At 34.8% G+C, this 25,989-nt stretch overlaps 1 protein-coding gene across 1 annotated transcript in view; it reads right to left on the reverse strand.

The window, feature by feature from the left end:
• Nucleotides 1–25,989, reverse strand: part of LOC145676021 (glutathione S-transferase 1-1-like) — a 245,294-nt gene that overhangs the window by 49,123 nt on the left and 170,182 nt on the right. The window lies entirely within an intron of this gene.

Raw genomic sequence — 25,989 nt, forward strand, 5'->3', positions numbered from 1 at the left:
CTTTCTCTCTATCTTGTCTATGAGTATACGTGAACAAAGTACTGTTCACCTTAGTATTTACCTTTTATGAATTGTTGACACCTAACGTGATTTATGTTCACACCTTCCTCATTAACCACACGGATTTGATTTCTGGTAGAATAAGATTGATGTTGAAGATAAACTCCGAACAACTAGATTACGTGTATCGTGACTAAGAAATGATCCCATTTCGGGAAACAAATACGCAAATATTTGAGTTCAGGTTAACACATGGTCAGCGTGTTAACCCACTACAAAATTGTGCAATAATATCGTATACTAATACAATTTCATCTGCTACCGGGTTTGTCCGGGTCCCAGAGCATGTGAAATAGGACCAACACTTTTATGACCGGATGAAAGTCATGGCCCCACACCCAATGACCTATGATTCCTGTCATTACTACTATATTTTGCCTTTGAAGATTTGGGTTGCTTGACATGATTTGAAGATTCTGTTTCCTGGTTCCTGAAGTTCAAAAATGCCTTGTATTAGAGGAACTTTGTTGGAGGTGTACATGTAACTACTTGAGAGATAACACAGGTTCTGTGGTATGTTAATCATAATTAGTATTGCCTACAAGACGAGAAATGTCTCGTCTTCGATTTTTAAATTCGAGACGAGACAATAAACATGATAATTTTCGTCTCGTTTTTGAGACAAAACGATAAATTTTCACGAGTAACGTGGGCAACATTAATTCCCTAATTCTTAGATCTCAAACACTGTTCAAGCGTTACACGATTCATAGTATAACAATCGATAAAGTGATTGTACGAACACAATGAATAGCATTTATCAGCATTTATAGTTTAACATTTATGATAGAATTTTGCTTATTTCTACTAATATTAGGTTAGTTCAGGTTAGCTTAGATTAGTTTAGGTTAGGTTAGGTTAGATTTGGTTACGTTAAGTCTAAGTACTTATATCATCCATTTTCTCCTGTAAATTTTATGTTGTTTATGTGCTTCTGGACCCCTCCTGCTAAACATAATCCAATAATTTTTCGCTGGAGCTGAGTTCATTTTAAACAAAAGAGGTAAAAGTAAATTTTAACGGTTTGACAAAGTGCTGTATTTAAATATCCTGTGTGGATGTTTATTCAGTTTCTACTGTAACATAGATATTATTATGCAGCGAGTTTAACTTTCCATAGCTGATTTCCCTCGAAACTATGGCCATTACTTAGGGACATAATGCTTAAATTATGTCACTTTGATTAGTCTAATTCATAATATTTGACATTCTATACATTTAAATTTCTTTGGCTAAAACAAATAGGTCTTGACAATGCGGAAGAATTGAGTTTTGATAGCAAAATACACTTCCAACATATGTTCATGCCGACTTATACCTAATATATATCGTTTGATTGCATTTCAGATTATTCATGATAGAAACGAAAGCTATGATTGGATCCAAAGGTGCTTCACAATTGCAATCCGTTGATCTATTTTGCCCCAATGAAAATGTAATCTTTTAATTAAGGGAAAGCAGAACAATCGCCCACAAGACAACTTTCCACTTCTGATTTAGTTATTAATAGTAGCGCATAGATATTGGTCCTATTAGTAGGTTGAATGAGGTTTCCCGGTACTAATGTGTAGTAATTATATTTTAAGAAATTAGTGCATGATTATGCATGGAATGTTTAAATGTAGAACGAAAGAAAATGTTGATTTGTGTGTAATAAGTATTAAATGTATAGGACGAAAGCCCGGAATCTATCAATGTAATTTTTAGTTGGGTCAATGTACTATTAAATAGCGTATTTATGAGTTTAATGGAATGTACTTCTATCCAGTGTTAATTAATTTATTAAAAAATTTCAATATAGAAGTAAGAATGATATTTCTACTGTAAACTTGAAATTTTATATTGAAATAATTAATTACTGATTTCTGAACCAGTCGTATGAATATAACTTTTTTAATGAATAATTTTGTAAATTGCGCCAACTATTTTGTTCCTATTTTCTTAATAATTAAGAAGTGTTAAATAAAGTTGAAAAGAAAATTAGTTTTAAATACAATTATTTTATTTTACCTTTAGAATTTTGGTTAATCTATAGTGGCAATAAAGGGGCTCAGGGGGGATGTGAACGAACTTTGAATACACAGTAATATCTATTGGAAAATAATATTTGGAAATGCGAAGGAATTAAACTGTATTGAATTATTGCTTTTATTTATTTTATACCGTTTTTCCTGATTAGGTCAGGTCGAGTTAGCATTGATTCGTGGATAATACATTAATTTAAATAAAAGTGATTGAATGTAATTGTTTTAAAGATTCTTTCGTGGTAAATAGCCCACTTTCTTGTTTGCTACTGCTGGGACAAAATTCCCGTACATTTTTAGATTGTAAAATGAACAGATAAATAGATCAAATGGCAAATTTGATTATAAAAAAATATCTTCTGATTATGATTAATAATATTATTATAGCAGACATAATTAAATAATTAAGTAGGTAGTAATTGTCTGTCAGATATTCCTTCAGCTGCTAGACGTGCGGTACAATCTTAAATATGCTCTATGCACTTGCACTCACCAGCGACAAGTTCAATATGTTATACCATCTTTAAAAAAATAAGTTAAAAGTAGTGTTGTGTGAGTCTGTGTGTCACTGTTAAAAGCATCTTTGACACTGTTAGGAGTATGATTTGATTTTAGTTTAGCGTCCCTTTCAGCAGCGAGGCTATATGAGACGTGGACCTACTGATTAAAGTAGAGTCCGAACCACATGATCTCCCGCTGGGAATCGAATCCGGGTTTGTTAGGAGTATGTAGTCACTGTTAGAAGCATCTGTGTCACTGTTAGAAGCATTTGAGTCACTATTAGATGTGTCAATGGCACTGTTAGAAATATGTGTGTCACAGTTAGAAGCATCTACGTCACTGTTAGAAGCATCTGAAACACTGTTAGAAGCACCTCTGTCACTGTTAGAAGCATCTATGTCACTGTTAGAAGTATCTAAGTCACTGTTAAATGCATCAATGTCACTGTTAGAAGTATGTGTGACACAGAAGCATCTATGTCATTGTTAGAAGCATCTGTGTCACTGGTAGATGCATGTGTGTCATTGTTAGAAGTATGTGTGTCACTGTTAGAAGCATATGTGTCACTGTTAGGACTATGTGTGTCACCATTAAGAGAAGCCAAATAACAGTAGATATAATTTGTAATTACAAATTTATTTGTTTTATTTGTTTCTTTTTTCTATGGCAACAAACAGCATTCTTTTTAGCGCCATAAAAATTCGTTTTTCCTCAAATTTCTCTACGCATTATAATTTACCCTCAAGCGCATCATTTTATTGAGCTTCATGCGATTTGACGATTGGCATATACTTTATCTTTGTCAATTGGTATTATCTTCGAACAACAATTATAACTCAATTTTTAAAGTGATATTCAAATTTAAAAGTTAAGAATAATTTTGGGATATCTCAGTAGCCATACTCGTGTACAATCATTATGCCAAAGTCAGAACGAAGAAACCTATGAGGGAGTACATATATACTTCAGTATTAGTTTCATATTAACAGGTAGCATGGCTATCGTACGTAAATTTGCAGATTTTTTTTTAAAGTTAGTTTTGCTCAAAAATTAAGTATGGAAATTTATACCTATCCATATAATTTTGTTCAGCTCAATTAGATATATATCCAGGTGTGCACCCAGAAAATTATATTGGGACGCAGGCTCCTATCGAGGGGGGTTCTAGGGAGCCCGCCCCCTAAATTTTTACTGTCCCCGTAAAATTTTCACGGTAGGCTTGCACTGAACTATAATATGGTGAAATCGCCCCCCCCTAACTTCTACCGGCCCCCTACATTTTTTAGGCTGGCCACCGGCCTCTTAGGATGTATCCGAAGTTCGGGGATCCACCAGTAATAGTCAGTGAGTCTATGTAGTATTTAAGAGATATTAATCTATACTCGATAAAACGATAAGTAATTTTTTAAAGTACTGCCATTTACATTCTCTGCAAAAATAATAAAACTAAATTGATTTTATAACAAAAGAAAAAATTCAGATGTAGTGTAAGATCAAATATTTAAAGTCCATTTCTCTTCAAGAGTAACCATAGCTTTCTTAAGGAAGTGTAAAAACGTCTGTTGACTTACACAGTTTGCGGGGGGGGGGGGGGAGTGAGGGAGTTCGGACCCGGTGGACCATCTCCGTGGGTGCGTCCCTGCATCTATGGATTGCTATTGACTCATTTATGAGCATTTTGTTTTCCCTATAAAGCCAATAATGATAGATTTTTTAAAAGAAAATTCTCTTAAGAGTTATTTTTCAAAAACGTAATTGAGGTTATTGCTAGCTTCATCAACATGGTCGATTGTTTCAAGTAGACTCCAAACATGGTTGCTTTCGCCATCAGTATTGGCTACAAGAAGAGAAATAACGTTTTCTCATATCGTCTAGTAAATTACGTAAAACCATTATCTCGTCTCGATTCGCGAAAGAATTCTCTCTCGTCCTCATGAATTACTTTTTCTCTTTTTGTTTTGTAAATGTATGAACGACATTTATATACTGTGATTGTTATCTTAATTTTATGTAGAAGTTACCAGAATCCTCCCGCATTACAAGAGGTTCACGAAAGATGTGATATAAACGTTAATAAATGCTGTTAATTATGCTTGTATAATCACTTTATCAATTTAGACTTTGTCATATCTAACATTTAAACGATGTTTGAAATCTAAGGGTTCGGTAAGCTAGTTATGTTCACAAAATTTGTGAGATCCTTCGTCTCAATTCCAAAACGAAAATTGAATTGCCTTATTTCTTGTCTCGTCTCGAATTTAAAATACACTTATTGTCTCGTTCTTGAGACAAGATGATATATTTTTTCTTGTTCTCGATGCGAGACGAGAATTTTTTTCTTGTTCTCGATACGAGATGAGAAATTTTTCTTGTTCTCGATACGAGACGAGAAATTTATCTTGTTCTCAAGACGAGACGAGTAATTTCTCTTGTTCTCTAGACAAGATGAGTTTTTTTTTCTTTTCAAAGGCAACGTTATTCATAATAAATATAGTACGTGGTCTATGACTTAAAAAGACCATTTAAATACGCTACTACCAGTAGAGTACTATCTTTCATAAATTAATTAATATTATATCTCCTGCTGTTATTTTTATTACAATGAACTCGATGCACAAAGTAAGTAATTCTACTTTTGATTCTTCTGTGCGTAATATACGTAGTTATGTTGTGAATTATCATGTAGACCATTACATTTACTATATTCAGATAACAATATTTAATTTACGCAATATGCGAACTGTAATTTACAACTTTGATGTTTTTTTTTTTTAAATTTAAATATTGAATTTTAAGTGGCAAAAATATGTTTTATTGTTTGCATATTGGAATTCTAGCTTGTAAGACGTTAAGTTTGTATAAAAACAACATAAATGTACATATCACAAATCAATTTCCATTAACAACGATAAACTTTAGGTAGAGATTGTTTTCAATACTGTTTACCTTACATAATAAACAAACAAAATTTCAACCAAGTGACTGATTAAACAGGGACTAAAAACATTGCTCAATGAAATAACACTTAAGTTCACACCTCATAAATAATTGTGTATATTAATTGTTGATTTAATATTTAATCTTTAAATTTGATATCTAAAATTATTACTTTTTTTTTAGATTTCACAAACGAATACATAAAGTACCAAGTGTATACGGTTCATAAAATCACAAATGCAAACACAATTTTCCATAAATAAAAATAAATAAATAAATAAATGTTTTTTTTAAAAAAGTGCGATTTCTTTAATAGGAAAAAAAAGGAAATTTTTATTGGGCGTGAAGAAATAATAAAAGCTTGTTAACTGGCAACATTTTATCGTAAAACGATTACAAAGATCATGTACGCGTCATTGGACCAAGGAAAACAAAAGGCATTTCGTTTTCGCGAAACAAACTTTCTACGTGGCTTTATGGAAAACTGAATTTCCCACATATTCAATAATAATAAAAAAGACACTTGTTATTCTTTTTTTTAAATGGTTTCTTGATATGGATTTTTAAAACTTAAACACGCAAGGATGCAAAAACATTGTTCTGAATATTTGAATTAAATTACTACACTACCTGTCACATTTCTATTTTCATAAGTAATATCTTGAATTGTTAAAGCTTTGATGCGTAATCAGCTGGGAAATAATATAAAATATTTTCTTTAAAATGTGCATAAACAAGCAAATCTTTTTACATATAAGCTGCTTTTATATTTTCATTCAGTTAAAGCAAATCATGTGCACTTCATGATGTATTCTAAAGTAACTATTATTTATTTCAAGGGAAAACTTGCGGAGTATGAAAATATGGTTGTACCTTATGCAAAATTATTCTATTCTCAAATTGATCCCCTTTCAGTCCTAACACTCCTAAAACTCTTTGTTTCTCAGATCCTCTAAACTAAAACTTTTTCCTGTCTTCTTCATACTTCTAGTTTGAAAGGACGTACCGGAGGAAAATGAAATTAAGGTCTGCCACGCTAGAGGAAAGATCCTAGGAAATCTCTTACGATTTTTCCTAAAGTCAAAATTTCAATGTGTATGGTATCTGATCGCATGTCATTTCCTATGTTCTGAAAGATCCTATTAGATTTCTCTTGTCTAGAGCACTCCTTATTTCGGAAAGAAAATTGGTAAAATTTCGATTTAATCGACATCAAGTAAGAGAAAGTAAAAACAAATTTGTTTTCTCCCCGCTAGCAAAGATGCTCTTTGGGCACTTATTAGTGGATACAGGGAGTATATGTTTTTATATAATACGAAGTCAACAAGGCAGAAGGCACTGGAGAACACTGCTGTCCGAGTATGCGTTGTGAGACCTGGTTTACCTCTTCGGAGAATGTGAAACAGGAAAAATCTTCACATGTATAACACAAAAGTGTACAATATCCTACGAGATATGTTGTAACATTTTTCGTAAGATATTTCCTAGCATTTATCTCAGTGTATAGCAGGCCTAAGTTTCTAGTTTTACGTTCCACGCCTATGCCTCGTAGGCTAAAGGAAACAAGTGATTAAATATGATAAAAATTGGTGGAATGAGAATGAGGGATAAAAAGTGGAGACACTGAGAAAACCCACGGATACGATATTATTTACCACATACTCACATGGCATACACTAAGGACCCCTGGCACCAGACGTGAACGCTCTACCACTGAGTCACCATGTCCCCTATTGGGACTTAGTGGTTTTTCATCACTGTTTCGTAATACTTTTTTTTTTCTTTCCAGATAGTATGTTATGCCAGGGATACCCCCTTCTCCATTGCCTATAAAGCACCTTTAAATTCTTGCTGTATCTATTCTCCCCAAAATAGGGTGACCATAAAATTTTCAGCATATATTCCAAGCTGAACGGGACATATTCTGGCTTTTTAAAAATTATGAGAAATGAGAAACAGGCCAGTGTGTAAATTAGTTCCTGTTTACTTAAACAAACAAGTAACTGCTAAAACCTCTGCTGCCTTTCGAGCAGTACTGCGAACTCTAGATCATGTTTAATGTAGGGAATTTCAGCTCAGTTCTTGTCTCTTTGTTATAATTAATTATTAATGCCTTTACAAGTAGCTAGAGACCTGCACGGGCCGGGCTTGGGCGGGACGACTCTAGTATTTCTTTGGGCCGGGCCGGGCCGGGCCGGGCTTGGGCGGGCCGACACTGTTATTTCTTAGGACCGGGCCGGGCTTGGGCTAGCCGACACTGATTTCTCTTCAGGTCGGGCCGGGCTGGGGCCGATCAATTGCAATTCGTTAATAATTATAGACTTTCGTTAAATGATAATTGGAGAAGTGTGTCCGTGAAATATGTTACAAAGAATGCAATAGCTATTCATAGTTTGTGTTGCTTAGCGGCTTCACTTTCACTATAGAGGGTAGCAGGAATTATGCGGTAAATTAAGCTCTGACCTTGACCTTCACTGAACTCAAAATATAACAAGAAGGGGTGGGAATGTTTTGCCTGTCGCCAAACAATATTGCCATCTTCACTTTATGCTAAAAATCAATTAAGTTAGATTTTTGTTACAGGGAATGGAGTTTTTGTTCTCTCGATGACAGGCAAAGTTCTAGGAGGCAATGGTACCATTCGGGAGGCAAGCGTCAGGTTGTGAACCAGAGTTTAGAAAATGTTTCTGAGGGTTAGGTCAAATTTAGTACTAAATTTTGAGAAAGATTGGGGCTCGAGCTAATTTTTAAAAAAGATTATCAGGCCCGGGTCGGGCCAAAAACTTTTAAAATTTATCGGGCCCGGGCCGGGCTTGGGCCAAGAATTTTAAAAACTTATCGGGCCCGGGCTGGGCCGGGCCTAGGTACGTTCGGGCTGGATTGGGCTCGGGCCGAAAAATTCGGCCCGTGCAGGTCTCTACGAAGTAGTAAAAGTGAAGAGTTCGTTATTTACTTCTTTCACTTGAATGAAACGGGACAAATACTACTTTTTTCCAGCTATTGACGGGGCGGCCGGGACTCGCCCCTAAAATGAGACTGTCCTGGTTAAAACGGGACGTATGGTCGCCATACCCAAAAAGCAATACGTATTTATTTAAATTCACTCAGTGGTTCTGGTTCCCAAAACTCGAACGACACAATTGACGTTTATCAGACCTTGTGCGTGAGCGTGGTGAGTCAGAAAGCTGGTTTCGATCTCTTACCAGCTTATCTGGAATGAACCATAGTGTAAAATATACCACAAGAAGTTCTGACTGATTGACTGACTAATTAACCCCTAGGCAAAACTGCTTAAGCGAGAAACTTGAGATTTGTACAGTACGATATAGAACAAAACCTTGCCACCTAAAACCTCGAGGACCAAAATCTCGTCATCTAAACCCTCGTCGGCCAAAATCTCGTTACCTAAAACCTCGTGGGCCAGAATCTCACCACTTGAAACCTCACAGACCAAAATCTCGTCACCTTAACCCTAGTGGGTCAAAATCTCATCACTTAAACCCTCGTGGGCTAAAATCTCGTCACCTAAACCCTCGTTGGCCAATATCTTGTCACCTAAACCTTCGTGGGCTAAAATCTCGTTACCTAAACTCTCGTGGGCTAAACTCTCGTTACCTAAACTCTCGCGGACCAAAACCTCGTTAAATAAACCATCGTGGGCCAAAATCTCGCTGAGCCAAAACATCGTCATATCAACAAATATAAGATTTCTGTGGTGATAATAATAATAAAAGAAGAAGAAAAAGGATAAAGTCTCAAGTAACATGGGACCAGATATACTTACTTTAGACACTACAAGCGTAAAGAAATTGACAGGTTTAAAGTAAATCGTAAAATCATCATTAATTAGGAAAGATCTTCAGTTAAACTTTGGTTGGTCGTGAACTGCAAACATTTTTTTTTTCGAAGGAAGTATTATATTAATACCGGTATTTGTAGGGAAGTAACTGCTAAACGTTTTATTCTAAGCTACGCTCTTTCTTCTTTTTTCTCTTTTTAAAATTAATAAAACAGCTCATTATTTTCTATGTCTTGTCCTTTTTATAGTAACTATATTATTTTTTAACCATATGTTGGAAATTATCTTTCGACTTATTTCATTGTAATTACAATGAAACCTCTCAATAACGGACATGTGGCAGTGGCATGATTATTTGTGCGCAAATGCGAGGTATCCGTTACGGAGAGGTTGCACAAATTCAGATTATCTACAGCTTAGACGGTGATGGTATGCATTTACAGTAAATATAAGGTCATTGTGTATATTAGAAGCTCCAATGACCAAAATGGATATACAAAAATACTGTGCATAACCAAGTTACGATTGGTTTAAATTTAGTTTGTTCGCCACAACAATTTAGGGCAATAAACAATGATAAAAGTTTGGTTATTTTTTAAAAAATGAATTCGCAAACTCGTTGTCGTCTTAGAGCAAAACCAGGTTTGTTCGAACCTGCGTTATCCAAGGCATTGCAGAATATACCGAAATAATCTTTGCAAATGCAGCCCTTTACAATTTGATTTACCTCCTACTCCTACTCCTCGCTTCCCTCTTTAGAACAAAATTTTCTGAAAGAAAGCCTACTCTGAAGTTAATGTTACCCCATCTGTAAAAAAGTCTCTTTTAATTCACATACTGACTGTACTAAAAGTAGCACATTAAGAACATGCAACTCTTTTATTAAATACTGAAAATTTATTGTGGACAGAGAAAATAAAAATTTTAAGTTTAGCTTGCTAATGTTTTGCATAGTGGTTCACCAAGTAAATTGATTTCTGACAAACACAATTTATAAGGGAGGGGATTTCCTGCCAACAGAACTGTACTCAAATTCATTTTGAAATGACAAAAAATAAACAAACATTTTTCTGTGCTAAATACATTTTTGAATTAAGGAATTTCTTATCAAATGCCTACCAGATATTAGGTTAGTAAAACGTTAGGGGTGAGGGGAAAGAAGATTGAGTGTTCGTATCTGAGAATGTTAGTGAAATTGAGGATTCTGTCTAGTAATAAGACATACATACTTTCCTCCAGGATAAAAAATATAACCATATTAAGGACATGTCTGTTATTCAAATGTGTCAATTAACGGAGGTTTCACTATAGATCCATATGCTATTTTTAATATACTGTATACATAGGCCTATAGCGATATTTTGAACATTCTACATTGAAGAAATCGTATGGCAAAATTTCATTCCGCGAGATTTTGGATGGAGAGAGGTTTTGTCTTAGGTGAAATTTCGTCCTGCGAGGCTTTGGACAGACAAAATTTCGTTCCGCAAAGAGAATTTTATGACAAAGGTTTTACTCGCGTGAGATTTTGACCTGCGAGGCTTTGCTCAGACGAGATTTTTGTCCGCGAAATTTCGGGCAAAGAGGTTTGGTATTCAAATCGGATTTGTGACTCGAAGTACTACTAAGGAAGGAATTTTTGGAAATTTGACGTTGAATTAGGTAAAAATGGAAATTGCAATTATTATAATAAGATTTCATATCTCGGAATCCCTTAAAGTGAGAGACAGGTAATTCAGTATTTTGACTTTTCAATAAAATAATTAAAAACGTGTTGTTTTTAAAAGCGTTTTATGGTACTAATCTTTGACCTGCAAAGGAGAAAATGGGTTGGAGTGGTTCACTAAGATATTCACATTTTTGAACTCGTCAGGTTTAGAGGAATGAAACTTGGTATTTTGACCTTTCACTTAAAATAATTAAACGTGTCTTTTAGCGTTTATTTGGTACTTGACCTAGAATGAAAGTAAAAGAGGATGGAGATGGTTCACTAATAGTACTACCCATACGAAGAAATTGAATTTCGTGTGAAACTTTCAGTTTACACGGACTCTATATGAAAGATGCAGAAGGAACGCAAAGTATTGCCCATAGTAACACCTGGGGACATTTTCTAATGTATTTATAAAATGCATACTACGAGCAAAATGAATTATGTAGAAAAAGGGGGATATATATGGGACATGAATCAATCCCTCCTCGGAAACCTCCTTCCTCATTCCTGCACTATAAATGGCGTACATACTAGTGGTCACATACTCATATTTAAATAGCTTTAGAATGAAATCCCTTTAGTATAGACTATCTCATTTAACTATCGATGCTCTCACACTTTTAAAATTATACAAAAATCGACCCATTTACAGTGTATTCAAGTTGTTGACGAAATTGTAAAGGTGGTATGAAGAATACTTTTTTTTTTTTCTTTCTTTTAGCTCTTAGATGCTACTTTAGATGTCACTGCTTCCTTTTACGCTGTACTTTAGACTGCATTCCATAAAGAACGATGTACTACGTGCATATCTTTGGGTATATAATCTCCCTTGGACTAAACCAACCAAGACTGGTAGGTGGGTTCTCATTGCAGATTTGCAAGATTACAAATGCTATGCGTATTAAGAGTTAATACATTACTTCTTGGCCGATAAAAACATTCGACATCTTTGCAGCATATACATGCTGGAAATTAAAAGCCGCTTTTATTAAGAAAGGATAAAGTGAGGTAGACGTTCTTATAACTTATCTATTACTAGCGTTGCCAACGAGAGAGAAATGAGGTTTAATTGTCTCGTCTCGATTCACTGAAAGTTTTTTCTTATCTCGTCACGAAATTTTTCTAGTTTCGTTTTCTAAATTTAAGCACAAAATTTATGTCCTGATTTTCTTCTTATTTGCATCTAGAATGTAACAACAATCCTTCCGCTTCACAAGAGGTCCATGAAGCGTGTGATATAACAATTTTTAAACTATATTTGTTATTGAATATCTTGTGTAATGACTTGTGTATCTTCAGACGTTTGATAAATGCTTTTCATAGGGTTGCCATATATCCATATTTTGTACGGAACGTTTGTATTTTTGCCCGAAAATTTCCGAGTTGGGAATCACTAATATCTCGGGTGAAAAGAATTGTGTTTTCATCATATAACTTACATTTTAGTTACTATTAATAAAATAGGTTATGTTTTTTAAAAAGTGTCTCCTTTTTCCATTTCAGGGTTGTTTCGGCTAGATTTAATATAGGTAATCTAATGGCATGATTTATTATATTTGTGTTAATGAAAAAATATAGTTTCCAATAGTGTTTTAAGTATTACAGTAAACAATTGTGTGATAACCTAAAAAGTGTGATTTTTAGGTAAGAAATTTCAAAATATTTATTCTGTGTTTGGGCACCATATCTTGGAGGGGTCGTCATTTTAAGATTTGTCCGTATTTTGGATCAAAAAATTATGGCAACCCTAGCTCTTCAATATGTCCGTACAACCCACTTTATCAATTTAAGAGTTTTTATACTACGAATACTAAATTAGTATGTGATGTTTAAGACTTGAGTGAATTAAAGTTGCCTACTAGACTCCAGAAGTTTATTGTCTCGACTTGAATTTTCAATATTATCTTTTGCATGCTGACGGTTTAAATTCTAAATTTTACTCACTATAGGAATGGAATATCAGTACTTGTAACTTTGTTTCTCGCTTTTCCACGGTGGATATCCTATCGTTGAATAAAATAGCTATTAGCGCTTTCAAAAATTTTAAATCGTATGTGTCCTGTATTAAATTGTAAGAATCTTGCGTAGATGCAACAAAATCACATTCATATTTTTTCTTCTAACAAATAATTGGAGAGACATACTATTTAAGGTGAACAAACTTAGTCCCCTAGTATGACGTTTTAGGTTATACAATAGCCCTGAGTTCGTTATATTAAAATTATGGAAATATTTCAAAAATCATTTATATACCAACTGATCAAATGATAACACAAGAAACCGATTTTTTTAACTACCATATTTTTCGTGGAATTTCTGCATTTAACTTATTATTTTTATAATTAATCTTCATTATGAACGAACTTACATACGTCCACTATGGCTTTCTCTTATACTATATAAAGAACTATCCAGAAAGATCAAGTTTCTACATGTTTGGCCCCCAAAAAGGAAATGATACCATACGATACAGACTATAGGAAATATCATAAGATACACACCATTATCCTTAATAACATATACATATTTTTTTTACAAGTTATCGTTACACTAGATTAGCAAAACCAGTATGGTTTCGGCATTCTCTGAATTCCAGTGAAATTTATAGATTATCAGCATTCCTCTATAAGATGCTCAAATACTTCCTCCAATTTATTCGTATTAATGTGTTTTCTTTCAGTCAAATTTTCTGTTTTGATTTCTAATGCGAGTATTTAATCTCTCTTAAACAGATGCATACAATTCCTTCAGATGATTTTGCCACTACTTCTTCTAAACCACCAAATATTTCTGTACGTAAGATTGGATACTTCTTCAGTCGTTACATAATTGTCTTCCGTAGATACTTATATACTTTGAATAAATACGACTTATAGGGCCTACATGGGTGGCTGTTAACGCTCCCTTCCCCATCTCCAGGTTTACTTAGTCTAGGTCTAAAATGAAATATAATGAAAATTATTCTTCGAATATTGTAAAGATAATATGTATACCAAAACAAATTAAGAAATTGAGGACTACTTTGGGTTTAGAAGAGAAACGAGTACAGCAAACGGTACTCTGTTTAAATCAAACTCTGTTTTAGGGTTCCGTGATTTTTAATATAAAAAGTGTAAGTTGATTAAGTGATTGTACGAACACAATGAAGAGCATTTATGAACGTTTAAAGATAACAATATATTCCCAATAATAAATATGGTTTAATTTTTTTTTTTTTTTTTTTTTTTTTGTTATATAACATAATTCGTGGACATCTCCATGATGCGAAAAAAATTTGATAACTCCTAGAAGAAATTAAGAAAAATAACATCAGTTTATAGCTTTTGTACTAGATGGGAAAGTCTTTTTGAGAATTGAGGCGAGATAAAATTTCCACAAAATTTAAGAGACGAGACAAAAAAAAAACTTTTATCTCGTCTCGTCGCAAAACACTGTTCCTGGCGAAAGATTTACCGAAAAGAGAAATAAAATTCTGTATAGTCAATGTTAATTGATTTAAATGTTTTTTGATTTAGTGCACTAGAATACTTTGGAAATTCTAAAGAAAATTACTCTTAGAGTGAAAATATTGGAAGTTTGTTTTTTTTAAAAAAAAAAGCATCGATTACAGGTGAATAGGAGAATCAATTACAGAAGTAGATATATTGAAGCAAAACGGCGACTGATTGTTACACGAAAATAAATTACAGACCAAGGATGTCCGCTATCAAAAGGGGATAGTAATTGACCGACAAAAGTCGTCTATGCTATGCAGGTTAAAAATAAATAGCCAATCAGAGAGATCCGTTTCTGACGCACATATGTGCCAAGCATCATGGTGCATTTACGTTGGTCCGAGAAAGTCAAGAATATTGACTGAGTAAGCCTCACCGGCTGAAATATGCACCCTATGTCCGATCAGAGTTATTCATTAGCTCTTGCAAGACTACACATACAGTATGTGAGATATAAGAAAGAAGTCACATTATTTTCAATTTTCTTTTATTATACGTAATTGAAACAGTGACAAAATTGGCTAACAGATAGAAAAAAAAAACACTAAAATAAACTCTGTGGCCCTACATCTCTGAAGAGTATTAGTTGGCCTGATGGCACACAATCAACTGGATGATTCGTGGTTCAACTGGTTGGCACAATTATTTCTGGTTTTCAGGACTGGAGTTGCTTCAGGTAGAATTCTTATCGCCTCATAATGCTGGGGCAATCGAAAAATTGAACCAGGAATCAAACGATTGAAGTCGTGCGCTTTAAGAATTCGGCTAAGCAGGACATCAGTAATATTATTCAAGAACTTGCAAGAAATCTCCATGTGGTAAACTTTTGATGCATGTTCTAACGAGATTAAAAAAAAAAAAAAAAAAAAAAAACAGGGAGAGCGAGAGAGAGAATCCAATACATGTCTAATTTGTTGAAATCTTATATAAGGTTAAAGATGGAGCTTGTCGGAGGGATGTCTTAATTAATATACTTGTTTTTTTTTTTTTGTGATAAATTATAAAAAATATCGTAGCATCGGGGATCATAGATGAAATGTACTGCATATAAGCAGGCTCTATTTTCGATAACTATACTAAGATGTGGGTCTTCAGTTAGCTCAGCCAGTCCCTTGTCTGTGGCACTGGAGGACATCTATTGTATAAAGAACAAAAATAGGTTTAACCAATTAACATCGCTTGTGGAAGCAAAACCTGTAAAAAACAGGGATAAGAAAGAGTTGCAAGAACTTTCTTTTCTATTATTTAAGATGTATGTGTAATTGGTGATTCGATGGTTCCGTAGTAGGGAGCGTGGTGCTAGAGGTCCCTGGTTCGTTCTCAGGCCATGTTACTTTGTGATGACAATATCACGAACGTGAGTTTTCTCTGAATTTTACGGTTTCCTACCACATTCCCATTCTAATTATATATATATATATATATAGATAGATAGATAGATAGATAGATGGATGGATAGATAGATAGATAGATAGATAGATAGATAGATATAGATATAGATATTAAAATATATATTTTAATTATTAAGATATACAGTACCAGTTGCAACGATAACATTTATATATATTTAGTTATAAGGCAACCAGGACAATAGTCCGGTACCTTATGATAACAAATCTTGTGGCCAGACTTGTTTAAACTTGTTTTATTTATCCCGTTACCGTTAAAGATATAATACGTGAAGAAGCCACAACTGATTGAAGAGTATTTCTTTCTGCAAAATAAATGATAAATATTCAGGAAACACAAAGTTTAAAAGGAACAAAAAATAGTTTAATTTATTGAAATAATTATCGTGGTAAGTTTTGGTGATTATTAAAGTAATTTTAATAGACCTGGGACCGCGATATTTAGTCTTTATAAGTATGTGTGTTACACAGTATATTTTGTTGATGGCGCCATGTCTTATTTGTTAAGTGTGTCGAAAAATTTTGAAAAATCTTTCTAGATCAAGTCCATTTTTCTTGAAGTTCTATAGTTGATCATCCAGGAATTTATACATCTTACAGGTCTTCTTAGCGCAACTTCTTGGCAACATTGAATATATCCACGGAGCCAAGACGGAAATCGAATTTCTTACATTAAATTTAGCTAAGTCAAATAGGCTATATCTACATTAAATCGGAAACTTAGATTTCTGCAGTAATCAACTGTTCTTTTTAATTTGAAATCAAGCGTTTCGGAATGAACGTGAAACTCTTTAACATTTCAGGACGGTAGGGGGGGGGAGGAAAAGAGGGTGAAGGAAACGAAGCATCTGGCAATTGAGAGGTGTTAAGCTTTTTTCTATCAGTGTTGCTCTAGTTTTTATCTTTTTCTTCCCTAACGTATATTAAAAAAGAAAGGGAAAAAAACTGACGTCTGATAGCGACCAGCTGTACGGCTTGTATAGATTTTACTTGGCACACAATCAGGAAAAAAATTTTTTTTCTTTCTTTTCAGTGGAGTTTTGCATATATATATCCAAAAATAACAACTACCATCACATTTATCACTAGTTACCAAATATTCTTTTAGAACCAAAGATCGTTTTTGTTTAGTCTGAATTTCTTTCTTAATACGTTTAAAGGAGAAATTTTATTATATACTAGCAGCATACCCGTTCTTCGCACGGGGAGAATTTTAGACATAAAGGGGTGAATTTTTATTTAAACGACAAACGAAAGTGTCACTGTTTATCTCAACGACCCCGTAAACTATGGATTAGACCAGCGTTTCCCAACCGACGTGCCGCGGCACAGTGGTGTGCCGAGAGTGGGCCGCTGGTGTGCCGCGAGGAAATTGAAACAAAATTATTAATTCTATAGCAATCAAATTGCAAGACATAGGAAAAACATATATTTGTATTGCACATTACTATGAACCTCTACTATCAATCTACAATTTTAAGTTTCATACTGAGTTACTTTTCTGTACATTTTTAATTTAAAAAATAAAAGCATTTGTTATCATTGTTATGACTATTATTGCTTCTTTATTGTTGCAGACAATTTCGTAACTTGAAATTTAAAACTATCATTCAATCCTTTCTACAAAGCAAACGTGCATACAAATTACCTACATTTGTGTTTTAAAACTAAAAGAGATTTGTTTGTTCGATCATTATTTAGTGATCCTCCTTCTTTGTGAAAAGTTGGATACAGTTTTCGAAAAAGGAATTGTATTTTTAGAAACCTGAGTCCTATATTTCATTGCAATTGTTCTCTATTTTTAAATTAGAATGAAAAATAAGCATAATGATTTACCACGGGGGAAAACCAGTGGTCGAGCTTTCTTCTCTGTGAGTAGATCAGTAATCACAGAGAGATAAAAAATACTCTTTATATTTACAAATAACAATAATAATATATATATGAGTGTGCCGCAAGAATTCAAGTTACACATGTAGTGTGACGTAAGTTGAAAAAGGTTGGGAAACGCTGGATTAGACACTAATATCGGCCATTTTCGATCATTTTGATATATCTTTCCCCTCCTCCCCTAAGTTGTACCGTCAAAGTGAAATGATAAAAAACATTTCAGGCCCGAAACTCATGTATGTTGAATATTTGATCGAGTTCTTTCGGGTGGTACAAGAGATAGGAAGTCACAAACATTTTTGTATATATATATTTATTGCACATTTTATAGATATAAATATTATACCCATATACATATATATATAGATATAGATACAAGGGCGGATCCAAGGGGGCTATAGGGGCTATAGCCCTCCCCCTTGACGCTGAGGTATACACTGGGTAAAATGGTCTTAAATAATGCTTTACACTGGATAAAGAGTCAAACTATGGTTTAGCCCCTCCCTTGATCGTATCGTGGATCCGCCACTGTATAGATATGTAGATACAGATAGATAGATATTATATATAGATATAGATATAATAAACTAGCCAATTACAGTCAAACTAATCTACGTCGATCATTGTTCGCTCCTATAATAAAGAAATGCTTAACGCTGTTGAGTACCCTTCTTTTTTGATTCGACATGAACAGAAATTTTAACAGTTTAATTGAACTCTTTTTTTTTTCTTGCTTCAAATTTATTTAAATGTGCCATATTTTGTGAAAATTAATTTTTGTTACATATAATTAACGAATTTGGTTTATGAAGAGTGTTTTGATATATGTATTTACCCTGTCCGGGAGATAATAATAATAATAATAATAATAATAATAATAATAATAATAATAATAATAATATCATCATCATCATCATCCCAAGAATTATTTGATGGATAACCATCATTTTGACCAGCGTGTACAGGTTCAAAAGTTACGGATCGAGTCCGTTTATGTAAGTGATACTCAAACCTTAAGTGGTATAAATCAACCATTTCTGGTGTTAACATTTATCACTATAAACGAAAACCGGTAATAGATAGCGAAAAGCTGTTTCCTTCAGTAGATTAAGTAGCCCAAGAATATATTTCCATGTCCACCTTTAGCTCTTTACTAAAACCGGAAGTGATACAAATCCATTACATCTTCCGGTTTCCATATTGACCTACATAGTGCAAAAACGATGAGAGATAGCAAGGGAACAAGTTTTTAGAATTTATTTAGCGTTCTAAGAATAGATACCATACTTTTCTCTTAACTTTCTATTCAAACCACACGTAGCGGAAATAAACTACTTCTGGCTTTAACGCTGAATAACTTTTTTACCGTTAGGAAAATTAGCATTTGTCGATCTTCACCGAAACAGTGCACGAGAGTTTATACCCTCAGGCATATAATTTTTGTTCAGTTTAATGAGATCTATGAATTGATATATGTTTCATTTTTGCAGTGGCGTAACTAGGATATTTTGCTAAGGGGCGGGAAATGGCTTCCCATACTTCTGAGAATGGAAAGAACTTTTCTTCAAGCACATCTTTAATGTATAATTCAAACGGTATTCTAGGGAGTCCTCCTACCATGCCCCCTTTAATTACATTTTTCATTATACGTCGAAACTTACTTTAGTGTCATGGATCACTACTAGAGCGCTCACTTTCGGTGAGAGAAATCCCTATTTTGATAACAAAACATGTATTGTGGTGGACTGTGGAGCAACACCGAGTACGTAGGTTTTCTCGAGTCCTTTCGTTTCCTTCCCCATTTCTTTCATAATAATTCACTTCCATGATTCGTCCTTTTCACTAGTCTACATTTAGATTTAGATTGTTGGGTTTCGTGTCCCATTCAGCACCGAGACTATGAACTACAACTTAACGTGGAATCCGAACCACGTGACCCCATGCCGTAAACGTCGCCAACATCTAGTGACCCGCTTGCCGGTAAATGTCAATCGTCGATATAGTGACGCGTCAAAGGATTACCCATGGTGTGCCACTGGCGACAGAGTTTCGTCCAGTTGAAACAGATATCTAGAGTCGGGGTGTTGGAAGTTACCACTGCGTAGCAGCGAGGACTTCTTTTTGCTCCGCGCTCCTTCGATTCGTCGAGGACAATCGCTAAGGGACCAGCAAGAACTATCGCCAGTTATGTGCATGCGGTCGTTAATAAATATTAGTTTTTCATGATGAATTGTTCCTAAAGTGAGATCCTTTCGGAGTTATAGGCTGCCTTAAAAAAATGAACTTTAAGTATCCATAGCTCCAAAACTATCGGATCTACCGTAGTCGGGTCAAGATTTGACTTAGGAACTACTGTATGGTAACCAAAAATACATGTTTCAGAATCCTGCGGTACTCACGCAACAATTTTTACAGAAGTAGTTTGGCCACTCACAAACTCTCTCTTTAATAATTGTTGCGGAAGTATAGACCAAGGTTTCGGTCTATAGTTTTTGTCTTATCTTGGTGTCAGGAATCACCTCCCAAACGTTGTCAGTGTTGTTCTGAAACACCCTGTGTAGAAACCTAAAATACTCAATGCCGTTTTCCCACCTTTGTAGGCTCATGGATAAACCAGCGTGCTGGAGCTCCTACGACAACCACTCAGGAATAAAATGTAAGTGGTTCTACATGCATGTGAGCTGGCATTATGGCAGAAGCTACTATAACACTAATCCAGGGATACTAAACCAGAGACAAATCATGATGTCCATTTGTAACACAAAAACATGGCAACAAATATTATTTTACAATTCTGTATTGTCTTCACCACAGTCCGGACAAATAACCATAGGACTAATGCGTTAAGACCAGGGATGTATGGGCATATATGGGAATATATAACGTATATTTACCTAATATCATTATAGTCTAGTATTTATACTAACCTTAAATTTACGAAAGAAAGAGCGTATATGGGGCTAGGTATCTTCGAAAACGATCGAGAGTATACGTGTACCAAAAATTCTAGCGTTACTTCCCTGATTAAGACGGCCCTGAGAGTACCTCCTCCTGCTGCCCTTTTCAATTACCAATTTGTTGTAAAGTAAGGGGTTTAGCAACAGAGAGCAAATGAAGGGCCGGCTCCCAAATGATTTTCTCCCCATCTCCCCCCCCCCCCCCCGCAAATGAGATTTGATTGATATTGGTTAATTAAATTTGTTTTGAGTATGTGAAAAGCCCGGCCTCCGTGAAAAAAGTCATCCTCCCTCTCCTTCTTGAACAGCTTGCTGGTTACGCCAATGTGTAAGGTGTATTAAAACCACAAGTAAGAACACAGAAAAGTGAGTTGAATAATAAAATGAGAAGCGAGTGGAAAAAGTAAACTAGCTGAAAATGGGGTCAATCTAAAAATGAATGAAAAATGAATGGATGAATACACAAGAAAAGTTGGTTCAAGTTATAAAGAAGTATAAGCGGGAAGCAGATTCTCTCTCTCTCTCTCTCTCTCTCTCTCTCTCTCTCTCTTTTTTTTTTTTTTTTTTTTTATTATTAATGTAACGTGTAGCAGATGGTAAAAATTTGGCTGAGATTTCAACCTTCTAATGGTGTGACTATATGAACACCTTTCTTGTATTTTTTTTATTTCTTTAAGAGGTTAGTTCAGTATATATATATATATATATATATATATATATATATATATATATATATATATATATATATATATATATATATATATATATATATATATATATATATATGTTGATTAAGGGCTGGATATGGAGCAAGAGTGAAGAAATATGTGCTTACTTCCGTTTTATCCACAGATCGCATGCGGCGGGCACATATGTTCCCACATATCACCTACATTATATTAAGATTCGCTTCTTCAAAAAGATGGTGCGATGTATATTTTGAGAGGCGTGTGGTTGGTTGCTAAACGAAGGTTGCTGCCAACCTTTTTTTTTTTTTTAAGTGATAAAAGCATATCTTGGGTGAAAAACCTCAATCTTAGTGACTTCCTGTTCAGGTTTATAATTTTCTTTTCAATGTTCAGTTTTTCTCACTTTATTATCTGCTATTTATTTCTTTTAGATGGTTTTCTTTGAGGTAATATTGGTGTTAGTACAATATTCTGTAGTTGTTAAATAAAGAATTAGGTAGGGTCTACTGTCAATATGGTGTACGGTACGCAGAAGACGGGCCGGGTTCAAGCTCCAATTTACATTCCATAATATGGAAAATATTTATTTTGTATATCTCGCTTAGCGGGAGGTAGGAGGTAAAAAAGTTAAAAAAAAAAAAATTCCGTGCACCACTGGGTGTTGTGCTCAAACCTGTGGCGCGTGATCGTAGATTTGTGTTTGCGATACTTAAGAGGTTATTGTGTCATTAAGATATTGCATAAAGCTCATGATGAGATTTGCTATTGTTCAGTGAATGTAATACTAAGCATAATATTTTCAGTGGATGTAATGATAAGCGTAGTTTCCTCAGTGGGTATAATGATAGGGTCTAAGCATAATTGTTCATTGGATGTAATGATAAGCATAATTGGTGGTTATGTATGGCCAGAAGAGGTGCAGAAATATTGATTATAATAAAGGATAATAGGAGTTGAATTCAAAACTGAAAATAAATTGAAATCTTTAATTTTAACTTCCAACGTTTATGCACTTAGATTGAATGGAATGGATGATTAAAGGAAGCTAGAATGCAGTGCGAGTGTATATAATAGGTGTTGACACCTGCGCTGCCTGCTTGTTGCCAACAGATGTCGCTAGTTCGCAGGCGATTTGCAGATTTAAAATTATTGTTAGAATACAGCAGGTCGAAGGCTTAGCGCAATAACTCGTTGAATAGAAATAACAGACACTTTAGTGCAGTTACACAAATTTAAGCTTCATGGACACGTTAAAGTTGTATGCAATAGATGACGACCCTGAATCGGAAAGAGAGAGACTTCAGACGTGTTGGCTTTTCCATAAGCTCGCTCCGCTTTCTTAAATTTTAATAACTTAAAAACAATAAAGAACCAAAAAAAATGTGGAAAGTCAGCCAGGTGGGCCTATTATCTACAACGTACTATTAAATATGTTAATAATCGTTTCCAATCCTGGTCTTATGGAGCAGAAATACGAGTGCGTGATGTATGGAGTCATCATTGTCGAATACCTAAATGCCTAAATGTGTACAATATACGAGAGGTCTTGAAAACAATTCTTATAGGGCTCATATGCTATCAGTTTTAACTTATCAATCCAACTGAGGTAGAAACTGACTTAATCAATCGTACGGCGAATTGATCTTTATGGAGTACCGTCAGTTAATCGAATTGGGTTAACTGCTGTATCGCCGGACCAGTTTTAGGAAATTTACCGGGTAAATTGGATAATTTATTTAAGTTTGTAAGGAAGAATGAGTGAAAGCCCGGTAAGGGGAATAGTAAAAGTTAAGAAAGTGGTTGCTGGTTGTATTTGTTGGTTGTTTTTGACGTTGCGTATTTTCTAGAAGCGGCACTGAATGTGGAGGCGGATGGACTATTTCGCGGAGAGGTACACTTGTTTTACTATACGGATCCATAGATTGTAAAATGTACAGAAAAATTTCAGCAAATCTTTAATTTTCCTATTTCATGTCGAGAACAGAACCCAACCAACCCCTGCGAGGCTTCTAACCCGTTCCTCTTCCTCCTCCTCCTACTACCCTCTACTCCTACTCCTACTCCTACTACTACTTTTACTATGGATCTGTATAGTAAAACTGCACGCCTAATAACGTAATCTAAAGTAACTTAAATGTAATCCAACCAAATATAACCGAACGTAGTACATTTTGGCCCATATTTCGATTTTCAAATTGGTCCGGCGATACAGCAGTAATGCCGAGTTAAGTCCTTCAGTTTCATCAAATGTTCTGTGGAGTGCAGGGATAAAAGTGGATCTGAAAAGGTAGGGGGACGCATGACGTCAAGCCGTCCCCTGTGCCTATCTTTGCCCATTGTAATTTTATTAGAAAGTGGGGGGACGCCACATATAATTTTTAGAAGTGGGGCATGACGTTACCCCGCGTTCCCCCTCACTTTTACCCCTGGTGGAGTGCACTTGTAAGTCCCTCGAAATACCAAAGCTTTGGATCGAGTACTTCCTCATCTCCAGTCCCCGATTTCTTGGATTCGTTCCCTTTCCGCAGTTCATTCCTAAATGCCGACCGTACGTTGTTTATTTTTTTTAATAACAACATCGCGTGTCGCCTGAGGTTCCAACTCTTTTAATTTTGTAACACATCATACGCCTCCCCTCTTTTATACCTATTCGCATAATGCACATGTTGCATGTTCCGAAGTTCGGGATAAGCACCGTAGGCTTCAATAAAAGCCAGCAATGCCTCCCTTTTATAACTGCCATGATGACAGGACTTGAACTGAGACAACTGTGTGTTTCCTTCAATTAATAGCACAGTTATCGTGGCAAAAGACAGTTCGTTTGTTCAGTCCAAAATAACCGTTCTTCAGTCCAAATATCCGCATGAAGAACTGACTGAACTGAACGAATTGCTTCAGTTCGCACATTTTGCTCCAGTTCTGACGTCACGATCAGGTTTGCCTTCAGTTAAACTCAGGGGTAAAAGTGAGGGAGAACGTGAGGGACGCCGTCTCCCTACTTCCAGAAAATATCTATGAAGTTTCCTCACTTTCTAAAATTTACAATGGTCTAAGATAGGCAAGGTGGAAGGCGTGACGTCAAGTACATTCCCACCTTTTCAGATCCACTTTTACCAATGGTTAAACTGATAGTGTATAGGACCTATTAGCTCTTGATACTATCTGCCTTACAGAGTCGTTTTGACGCATGATTATCGAGTTACTAAAGGCCTGACTACTGTAGGAAACATATGTTAGTCAAACTTTTTAGTATGGCACTAGTCACGCTTCAGAATGTCTCTGCATAAGGACCATAATCTTTAGGATCAATGTTCAGTCGTCTAGTTCTGCCATCTAGTGAGACTTATTTGATCTCAGTGGTCAATGCAGTAGACATACGGCCCAATAGGGGTTAATGATAGAAAACTCCTTAAGGAAATTTATGCAGATGCGACAAGCAAGGGTCAACTTAATTATTTTAATTGGCAAACAGGATAAATAATACGTCACAACAGATCTCTGCATAGAAAACTATTACGTCACCATGTGTTGTCTATCTAACAATGGCAGACAAAGGTTAGTTTGCACCATTGCATTCCCATTTGAAGTTTTTATAAAAATATCATCTATTATCTTGCATAATCTTGAAATGTTTCGAATCATGATCTATGAAAGATTGAAAAACGTTTTACCCACTTTCTCCTAGATGTCAGCGTAAAATGGCTAAGCTGTTCTATCTTCTTCTTAGTGTAAAATAGAAAGTAAATTTCTTATGTTGCCACCACGTAATTAATTGCTGTTCGAGTATCCGTTGTACTCTAGATAGATATTTAATTGAATTTCGAAACACTGCAATTCAGGAAATTCACGTATAAAACTTACTAGAAATTATTTACGTTAAAACATTTAAATATTTAATACAAAATACAAGTGTATTTATTATAATTAATTGAATCATGAAAAATGTTGATCCGCGTCATCAGGAAAAGACAAGAGTAAAGGAAGACTAAGTAGCCTGTACATACTGATTATATTAATATTTCAGAAATTGTATAGGTACATTACAAAATTAATTCTATAATATATGGAAATAACTTCCTCACATGAAAGTCAACACTGACAAACTGAAATCCAATCAAAAAAATGATAACATGGAAACTGCACAATAAGTAACAAGTGATAAACGTCTATGATATAGTCACTTCAAGTAGGCATTCTATAGAAAACTGAAATTTCCGAGTTCAAAGGGAAACTAATCTTATTTAGAAGCCAATGAAGAAAAAAGGACTATCATTTCTATACACGAAACAGGTACAAACTACTCATTTTATGTTGTGATGTTGAAAGTGTTTTATTTTGCTATCTACCGGGCATTTTGTCAGTTTCTTCCATGATAAATTGCTCCGATTCATAGTCACAAGCTTCGAGCCTAGAGGAGATGAGAAAGGACCGTCAGCCTCAAATTAGCTTGACTTCCTTTTAAATCTTTATTATTGCAAATTTCAACCTTAGGCGACGCCAACTTATACAAAAGTA

The sequence above is a fragment of the Thermobia domestica genome, chromosome 18, assembly GCF_964235325.1.
Source record: "Thermobia domestica chromosome 18, izTheDome1.hap1.1, whole genome shotgun sequence".
Classification (NCBI taxonomy): domain Eukaryota; kingdom Metazoa; phylum Arthropoda; class Insecta; order Zygentoma; family Lepismatidae; genus Thermobia; species Thermobia domestica.